The 9,877-nt window shown below is 37.2% G+C and overlaps 1 protein-coding gene across 5 annotated transcripts in view; it reads right to left on the reverse strand.

Moving 5' to 3' along the window:
• Positions 1–9,877, reverse strand: part of RABGAP1L (RAB GTPase activating protein 1 like) — a 665,252-nt gene that overhangs the window by 608,074 nt on the left and 47,301 nt on the right. For 2 of the 5 annotated variants that reach the window (XM_023510846.1, XM_023510845.1), the window contains exon 2: positions 932–1,002. The exons of the other annotated variants lie outside the window; for them this stretch is intronic. The gene's annotated coding sequence lies outside the window, so the exon portion shown is untranslated. The remainder of the gene's footprint in view (positions 1–931; positions 1,003–9,877) is intronic. 5 annotated transcript variants of the gene reach the window in all.

Genomic DNA, 9,877 nt, shown 5'->3' on the forward strand with positions numbered 1-9,877 from the left:
GTTGCAGCCGTCATTGTTGTTTGGCGGGTCCGGGCTGGGGATTCGAACCCGCCACCTTAGGTTTACGTGGCTGGCGCCTTAGCCGGTTGAGCTATAGGTGCCGAGCCTCCAAATATGGTTTCTGAAGCTAAGGAAAAGACTAAGATTTCCCTGTTATCCTCTTCAACTATTTGATTCAAACAAGACCAGCAGTCAGAGGAGTCTGAATCATTGCCCAAGAAGACAGAGTATCAACACAGCTAAGAGAGAAGCCAAATCATCTTTTAAGTTAACTAGTTTTCTTTTCCTGTTAAAGCCTACAAGCAAAGATCTGACTTGTGTCCATGAAGCACACAGCTTTCTGGTTTACTAGAACATTTAGTATTTGTTCAGATATATACCTGACTTAATACTTTCTAACCCATGAGAAGAACTGAAATACACTGCACCGAAAGGTTTCTTGGCACATAGTGTGTATCTATGTCTATGTATATGCATTTATATCTGCCTAGTTCTACAGAATTAATGAAAATGCAAAAACAGAGATCCATATAGAAGTTAAAATTTATGAAAACCCCTCAAATAAACTAGATTTTTAAAAAGGGCCCTTTCCTTTGATTCAGTAAAAATTTACACATATAACAGTTTACATTTGAGACTATGCCCTAATATTTTCAGTAAAATGATCTAGGAAGATGTTTATGAGGAAAAGTTATAAAATATAGGGAGAAATTTAAAATCTATAAAAAGAGGATTTTTCAAACTCACAACTGACTTAGACATGATAATCAGTGACCAATTAGAATAAACAAAAATAAAAATATCCAGAAGTATATTGTTACTGTTTTTTTCCACTTAGCAAAATGACATTTTTCCAAGTTTAATTATATAGTTTTAAAATAACTGAAAAAAAAAGTAAGAGGAGAGAACAACTGCAAAGAAATGTACCTACCAAATGATAATGGGTGAGTTTCTTCTTTTCCGGTTTTCCCAAATTTTCAGCAATGTAATTCCCTTACTTTCCTAATGAAAAGAAGTAAATTCATCACATTAAAAAAAAGATCAATAATTAAAAAAAAAAACACTCAGAATAAGAAAGATCTGAAGAAGTCTATATTTAGGAAATACAATGACATGGCTAAAATTTCTTAAGTAGTTTCTATGAAATTATATAATGCTTACAAAAGCAAAGGCAGAGCAACTCTTGCTGAGTTGAAACTATATACTAAAAACTGAGTCACTATTCATTTGGAAAACTCAAAGTAAAAAACTTTTCTTTTTTTTTTTTTTGCAGTTTTTGGCTGGGGCTGGGTTTGAACCCACCACCTCCGGTATAAAGGGCTGGTGCCCAACTCCTTTGAGCCACAGGCACCACCCAAAGTAAAAAACTTTTCTCGTACTGGATTCTTCTACTTTATAATTTTTCATTCACAAGGCAAACAAAATTCAAAGGTACTTTATATAATTAAAAAGCAAACTATTCATGTTTGAATAGTAATTCATTATAGCAATATAATCTACTAACCTGATAATCATTGCTACTGAATACATAGTATCCCACCTAAAGGATATTTTTAAGTGCTCGATGGTGCTTTAAAAGGAAAACATGATAAAATACAATCAGCAATCAAGTATCTGACAGTCAGGTGCTAAAGTCCTCAAAGGGCATGCTGATGTCCCTTCTGGCATTTGTCATGCCATTAAATACTGGGTCACAAGCCACAACAGACTTGTTGCCATTCTGAGGGCAGAATCTAGAATATTACAGTCTCTAATGCTGCTCACATAGAATCCAGTTTATTCATTCTTTTAACAAGCATTTGTTGGTGGTGATGTAGTATTAAACATTTATTATCTGACCGGCATAGTTGGATAGCCAAATCAATTAGATATTTAAGTAGACATTTCAACTCATTCAAAAATCAAACTTTCTCTTTCCCCCTCCAATGAACCCCTACTCCGACAACACACTCCTGCAGACTTTCTCATTTCAGTTGATAGCAACTCCATCCTTCTAGTTACTCTGACCAAAAACCCTAGAATCATGACACTCACTTTTTCTTTCTCTTATTCCCACACAAATACACAGACTCCTTACTTCTACAGTCAGCAAATTCTTTTGGTTCTACCTTCGAATCATATCCAGCCAATCATCTATTTCTCCCCATCTCCGTTGCCATTACCCAGTCCCAGGCACTATCATCTCTTACCTAGATTATTTTAAAAGCCTCCTAAGTAGTCTTCCTATTTCTTTAGGTGCTCCCCTATGGTTTATTTTCCAAAAAGCAGCCATATCAATCCTTTTAATTTAGTTCCTGTCATTTCTCTGATTAAAATCCTCTAAAAGCCCCCACCCCATTACACTCAGAATAAAAACCAAATGACCTTCAAAGGTATTACATGCCTGGTACTACAAACTAGCCCTCCTTACTATCCCCCTCATCCCACTTCATCTTTCATATATATCTCTCTGACAATTCTCCTACTTGTTCACTCAACTCTAACTACAATAATCTCAAACAAGCCTGTCACACTTGTTCTAAAAATGACTGTTCCACCACAATAAACATTCTTCTCTCAGATATCTGCTTGGCTTTCTTCCTTAGTCCCCTGTTCATAACTTTGTTCAAATCTCATCCTCTGAGAGACCTAACCTGATCACCTTACCTAATACTGTTTCCCACTACCACCAAATTTCAACTCTCCTTATCCTGCTCTATGTATTATTCTTTTCCAGACCACTTATTTTTTAACATGTAATCTAACACATTTTCATATAATATTTACCATTTATTATCTCTTTCACAAGAATTATGGCATTGAAAAAGAAGAGATTCTTTGTTTTATTTATTGGTGTAATCCAAGCATCTTGAAGAATACCTAGCACAAATCAGTTAAATATTTGCTGCATAAATAAGTATCTAAGATGAGTAAAAATTTCTGAAACTCTAGGAGTTATCCAGTACCCCACAGCCTGATCAGAATTATGTTAAGGGAATACAATAAGAGCATTGACAGTTTCTTTCACTAAGTAACTCACCAGCACACTATTAAACTTCTAAAGGTTTATAATACAATAAAACACCAAAAGATAACTTAAAAAAAAAAAAACCAGAGTAGTTTAAATGTCAGAGACTTCCCCTTAAAATTTCCCATTTATGCAAGGACAATAAAAACACTGATTAGTTAATAGTCAATGATTTTAAGAAATTACTACTGATATCGTTGAGAGTGTAAGGATAGTGATATGGTTATGAGAAAATCCTTGACTGTTAGCTATCTGAAATATTTACAGATTTAATGATACGACTGCCTGAACTTGCTTCATATAATCAGGGGTAGATTAGGGTTTGGTCATCGTTTGATAATTGCTAAAGTTGATTAAAGGTCTTGAGAATATTTACCTTCTTCTCTCTGATTCTGTACATACTGCAAATTTACCAAAATAAAAATTAAAAAACAAAGTAATAATTGCAAGGAAAGTAAATATAACAAAAACAACAAAAAACCCACAGGCACACATTCTCTTCAGAACCTAGTACATTATGTGGTACCTAAATAAAATAAATGATGAAGGAATAAATACATGTCACAACTAAAGAATCATTTTTATAAATACCATAATGGTGGAAGCAGATTAAAACAAAAACTAATGACCAAACTCCTTCTGAATTAAAAAAAAAAAAAGTCATGTAAAACAAAAACACTGGCCCTCGTGGTTGCTACTAAGAGGCCCCAAAAAGACATCTGTCCAAACAAGCAAATCCACAGTGACAGTGACCTCACATTTGGATGACTAGAACAGAATGGGGGACACACTGGAAAGACTTTTCATTTTTTTTCAAGGTAAAAGAGAGACTTTACTTTGTTCTATAAAGACCATTTATAAAAACCAAAATATAATCAGCAGGAACAAGAAAACATGGCTAAAATGTTACATGTCAAATAACACAACAGCATAATTAATAAAAGTACAAGGAGAAAATGAACATAACAGGAAATAAACACTACCTCAAATCCCAGAAATATCAAGTAAACAAAAAACTTTAAAAAGGTATAAAAACTTAAATCTTAGAAGTACTAAGGTAGTACAAACAAGATACAACAAAATTTTTATCTTCAAAACATAACTTGTATCATTTTTGGAAGCAGTTTCAAGAATCTCCCTAGTTGATTAATCTACTCTAGTGAAATAGTATCCTATCAGTTTATATTTTTTAAAAAATATCTAGCTCATCCATAGATTTAAAAAAAAAATTAACAGACACTTTGGAAACTGGAGACAATAATCAATCTAATGGACTAAGTCAAATACAAGAAAGATATAAAATTCCCCCAGGAACAGACTGCTATGCCTATGCCTGTTTCTGATAATTTGCCAAATCGCATTTCATGTTCTAGGAATACCAGATTGTTAGCTACCGCCTACATAAGAGCTTATATGAAGACATCGCCATTACCTATTTTAGCTTATTTTATTTTCAATTACCTCTTACTCATACTTGCCACAAAAATCTCAAATCTTAATAAACACAATGTAGTCACTTTACTTAACACTATTAAAACTATAAATCTCATATTTTTTCCTATAAATAAGCACTACAGTGAATCTAAGAAAGCATTTTCTCAGACCCAGTAATTCTAAGAACACCTATTACTTCTTTATGGGTTTTTCAATTTTCCGTCAACCAGCTTCACTGTTATTTCCCCAAACCAATATATCCAAGCCATTTTATAAGGGAAGGGAGATTAGAACCACCAACATAAATTTTAAAATCATGGAAACTTAGAATAAACTTCGCTGTACTTAAGATTTGTAAGAGGCAATTACAGATATTAAATTGGTTTTCACAATTCTGGAGGAATATACTACTAAGGAATTAATGATCAAAAGTACTATCTTTTAAAAGAGAATGCTTTGGAACTAAGAAACAATGTATGAATAAAATTCCCTCCACTATGATATATGACCACAGAAGCTGGGAAAGAATGCAACAACAACAAAAAAATCTCAACAAAATACTAGCAAACTGAATCCAACAAGTCATAAAAAAAGGATAATTCACCATGATCAACTGGGTTTTATCCCAGTGATGCAAGGATGGTTCAACATATCCAAGTCAATAAATGTGCTTTACCACCTGAACAGAATTAAAATAAAAAAACATAATCATCTCAATAGATGCAGAAAAAGCAATTGACAAAATCCAGCATCCATCATGATAAAAGCCCTCAAAGAGCTGGGCCTAGAAGAAACATACCTCAAAATAATAAAAGCCATATATTACAAATTCATAGCCAATATCAGACTGAATGAGGAAAGGCTCAAAGCATTCCCCCTGAGAACTGGCATAAGACAATGGTGCCCACTTTCACTGCTTCTATTCAACATAGTACTGGAAGTACTAGCCAGAGCAATCAGGCAGGAGAAAGGGCATTCAAATTAAAAAAAGAGGAAGTCAAATTATCCCTGTTTGCCCATATGATCTATGCCTAAAAAACCATAAGGACTCCTCCAAAACGCTCCAAGAACAACCAAACTAAGAATCAAATCCCATTTACAATAGCTGGGGAAAAAAACCTTAAGAATAAATTTAACTGAGGAAGTGAAAGATCTGTCCAAGGAGAACTACAAATCTCTGATGAAAGAACTCAGAGACAACACTAATGGAAAAATATCCCATGCTCATGGATTGGAAGAATCAATAATGTTAAAATGACTATACTGCTCAAAGAAATCTACATAGTCAATGCAATTCCTATCAAAATACCAATGTCATTTTTCACAGAATTAGAAAAATAATTCTAAAATTCATATGAACCAAAAAAGAGCCCAAATAAACAAAGCAATACGAAGGAAAAAGAACAAACCTGGAGGCATCACATTGCCAGACTTGAAAACATACTACACAGCTATAGTAACCAAAACAGCATGATATTAGTATATAAAAAGACACATAGATCAATGGAAAAGAACAGAGAACCCAGAAATTAAGCATATATTTATAGCCAACTGATTTTTGACAAAGTTGAACATATACTGGAGAAAGGACACTTTTTTCAATAAATGGTGCTGGGAAAATTGGATGGCCATATCTAATTCAGAAGAATGAAACTGAATCCCTGTCTTTCATCATATACAATAATTAACTCAAGATGAATTTAAAACTTAAATGGAGAACCTGAAAAAATAAAAATCTTAGACGAAAACCTAGGAAAAACTCTTCTGGACACTGGTGTAAGCAAAGAATGTATAACTAAGACTTAAAAGCAAATACAGTAAAAACAAAAACAGACAAAGAGGACTTAATTACAAAGCTTCTATACAGCAAAAGAAATAATCAAGAGTAAATAGAAAACCTACAGAAATTGGAGAAAATATTCTTAAACTGTGTTTCCATCAAAAGACTAATAATCAGAATCTACAAGAAAATAAAACAACTCAGCAAGAATTTAAAAAAAAAACTGTAAAATGTGGGCAAATGACATGAAAAGCCATTTTTCAAAAGAAGATATACAAATGGCCAACAAACATACGAAAAAATGTTCAGGAGGAATTCTGGGAAGATGGCCAACTGGCAGCAACCCTCAGCAAAGGCTCCTGAGCAGAGGAAGAAAAACTGAACAGGGCCTGTGGCTCAAAGGAGTAGGGCACCAGCCCCATATGCCAGAGGTGGTAGGTTCAAACCCAGCCCTGGCCAAAAACTGCAAAAAAAAAAAGAAAGAAAAACTGAACAGAATCGGACTCTATGAAGCCAAAGGTGGGGAGATGAGCCAAGAAAGAAGTTCAGCAAGCTGTAACTCCAAGGAAGAGCATTCAAGAAAACAAATTACAGGTACAAAGCCTATCAACAAGGGGACAGGAGATCCCTACCCTACGCAGGAGGCCTGCCACAGGCTATCTGCCACTGAGCAGGGAACAAATGACCTCTCATTTGACCTCACTGGAGAGAGCCACTAAACTCCAGGTCTCTTTCTCCAGGGAGGTCCCACTTATGAACCTAGATACCACCTTGCCAGGCATAAAATTGAACAGATATTTCCCCCTACAAGTCCAAACTCCCAGTCTACCCCTCCCCCTTGCATGGAGGTCTGAAGTTCTTCCCCCTGCAGAGCACAGAGTGTTTGGTCTTGTCCTGAGAGATTTGGGCATAGTATAGACTGCCAACCATCAGGACAGAATCTGTGACTAATGGGGAAGAAAGAGGGTGTGAGAAGAAAGGGACACTTCGCAGGAGGAGGAGCAACCCCCTGGTTATGACTATGCCCAGCCAGAGGTGGTGCTGACCCTCGGTTCAGGCTGTGTCTGGTGGGACAGGATGCAGAACCCTGGGTTCTGACAGCACCCACAGCAGGACAGTGGTTGCCCTGTGTAGACTGAGTTCAGCACACAGAGCTATTCCCCAGCCCTTGCTGGGCCTGTAAGCAGAGGCTTGATAGACGTCGACTGCGACCTGAGAGCAAGGGCATGACCCCCTGATTCCAACAGCCTTGAGCAGTGGCTTACTAGGTGTGAACCAAGACCTGAGGGCTAAGGCGTGGTCCCCTGTCTCCAGGGGGGCTAGTGAGCAGAGGCTTGCTGGGTAAGGACTGAGACCTACGGGTGGAGTGAGGTACCCTGACCCTAACAGAGCCTGCGAACAGAGGCTTGTCAGGCAGTGGACTGAGACTGGTAGGCAGGGGCGTGGTCCCGACTTCAGCTGGTCTTGCAAGCAGAGGCTAGCTGGTGTGGACTGAGACCGGTGAGTAGGGGCGTGGCCCCTGTCTCTAGCTGGGCCTATGAGCAGAGAAGTGGACAACAGTGTGGACTGAGTCTGGCGGGCAGGAGTGTGGATCTCTGGCTCCAATTGTGCGGCTGGAGACCCTTGAACCCCTCCCTATTGGGCAGAGTTTGCACTGCCTGAGACAATTTGGTTGGAACCCCTATCTGTCCACTCATGGACATTCTGAAGGACCTTCAAAGTTCTGTAGTGGGAACGAACTGAAGGGTGGGGGCTGGGCACCACAACTGTTTGTATCTCTTCACGGTCAAGATTTAAACCTAATACTGTGGTTTCTTAGGATAGGATAGAGGCTGGCTGATATCGAAACAGAGTTAGCTTGGACTATCTCACCAAGTAAGTCCTCAGAGTCTCTGGCCAAAACTCTGAAAGGGGCCTTTGTATGGTTCTAGGAGATAAGCCACAATTACAAAGCCTAGTGCTTTGGTAAGGGGCTATCTCTACTACTTGGGAACCCCAATTCAATCTCACCTTACCAGTTCTAATAACCAAATGGTGGAAAATAAACATGGTGCAGACCCAATAGAACAACTCTGGCAACATGAATAACCAGAGTAGATCAAACCCAACCCCACCCCCCGCAAAGAAATAACAAACAGGATACAACTGAAGATGCCATGCATAGACAAATGGCAGCAATGTCAGAAATCTAATTAAGAACATGGATTGCAAATAAGATAAATAGAAGGGAAGAGAAGATAAAAATTGAATTCCAAAAAGTAGTTCTAAAGTTGTCACAAGAAATTAATGAATTCAAAGCCCAAGTCACCAAAGATATGGACATAATGAGAAAAGAAATAGCAGAGCTCAAAGAAATGAAAAATTTAATGGAGGAGCTCTGAAATACAGTAGAATCCCTCAGTAATGAAAAGGATCTCTGAAACTGAAGACAAAGCTTTTCAGTGTTCCCAAACACTCAAAGAGGCAGACAAATGGAAAGCAAAAACTGATCATTCCCTGAGAGAGTTGTGGGATCACTCCAAAAGATCAAAAATTCATCTTATAGGAATTCTGGAAGGAGAAGAGTATGGTCCTAAAGGTAGAGATGCTCTACTCCAAGAGATTTAGGAGGAGAATTTACCAAGCATTGCAAGAGATACAGAACTTCAGATAGCAGACAATTTCAGAGCCCCAACAAGACTCAATCCAAATAAAGCACCTCCTAGACACACTGTGATTAACTTTGCCAAAGTTAAGACAAAGGAAAAAGTTCTGCAAGCAGCCAGACATAAGAAAAGCATCACCTACAAAGGGAGAAATACCAGAATGACTGCAGATCTCTCAGCCAAAACATTTCAAGCCAGAAGATGGTCACTGACCTTCAGTCTCCTAAAACAAAACAACTTCCAGCCTGGGATCCTCTATCCCGCTTAACTGAGTTTCATTTATGATGGAGAAATCAAATACTTTAATGACACAGGCATGAAGAAATTTGTCATAACTAAACCAGCTCTCCAGGATATTCTCAGACCCATCCTCCACAATGACCAACACAATGCTCTACCTCCAAAGTAAACTCATCTAGAAATTTTTTAACAAAACCCAACTTACATAGTAGTGAAAGGATTAAAAATGCCCACCAGACATCCAAAAATCATGACACCCAAAACACAACCAGGCTTATCAATTCTCTCAATTAATCTGAATGTTTTAAATTGTCCTCTAAAGAGGCACAGGCTGGCTGCCTGGATACATAAACTCAGACCAGATATCTCATCTTATCTTAAAGGATAAAAACAGACTCAGGGTGAAGGAATAGACTTGTATAATATATGGAAACCAGAAAAAAGCAGGGGTTGTGATTTTAGTAGCAGATACAAATCAACAAAGATAAAGAAAAATAGGAAGGTCACTACATATTTGTCAAGGGAAACACCCAACATGAAGAGACTTCAATAATTAACATTTATGCACCCTACCAGAATGCTCCTCAATTTATGAAGCAGACCCTAATGGATGAGAACAACTTGACATCTTCCTGCATAGAATAGTTGGAGATTTTAACAACCCTTAGACAGTTTACCTAACAAAGGACATGAAAGATCTCTATAAAGAGAACTATAAAACTCTAAGAAAAGAAATAGCTGAAAATGTTAACAAATGGAAAAACATACCAT

The sequence above is a fragment of the Otolemur garnettii genome, unplaced genomic scaffold (genome assembly GCF_000181295.1).
Source record: "Otolemur garnettii isolate 467f Iridium unplaced genomic scaffold, OtoGar3 scaffold00016, whole genome shotgun sequence".
NCBI classification, from domain to species: domain Eukaryota; kingdom Metazoa; phylum Chordata; class Mammalia; order Primates; family Galagidae; genus Otolemur; species Otolemur garnettii.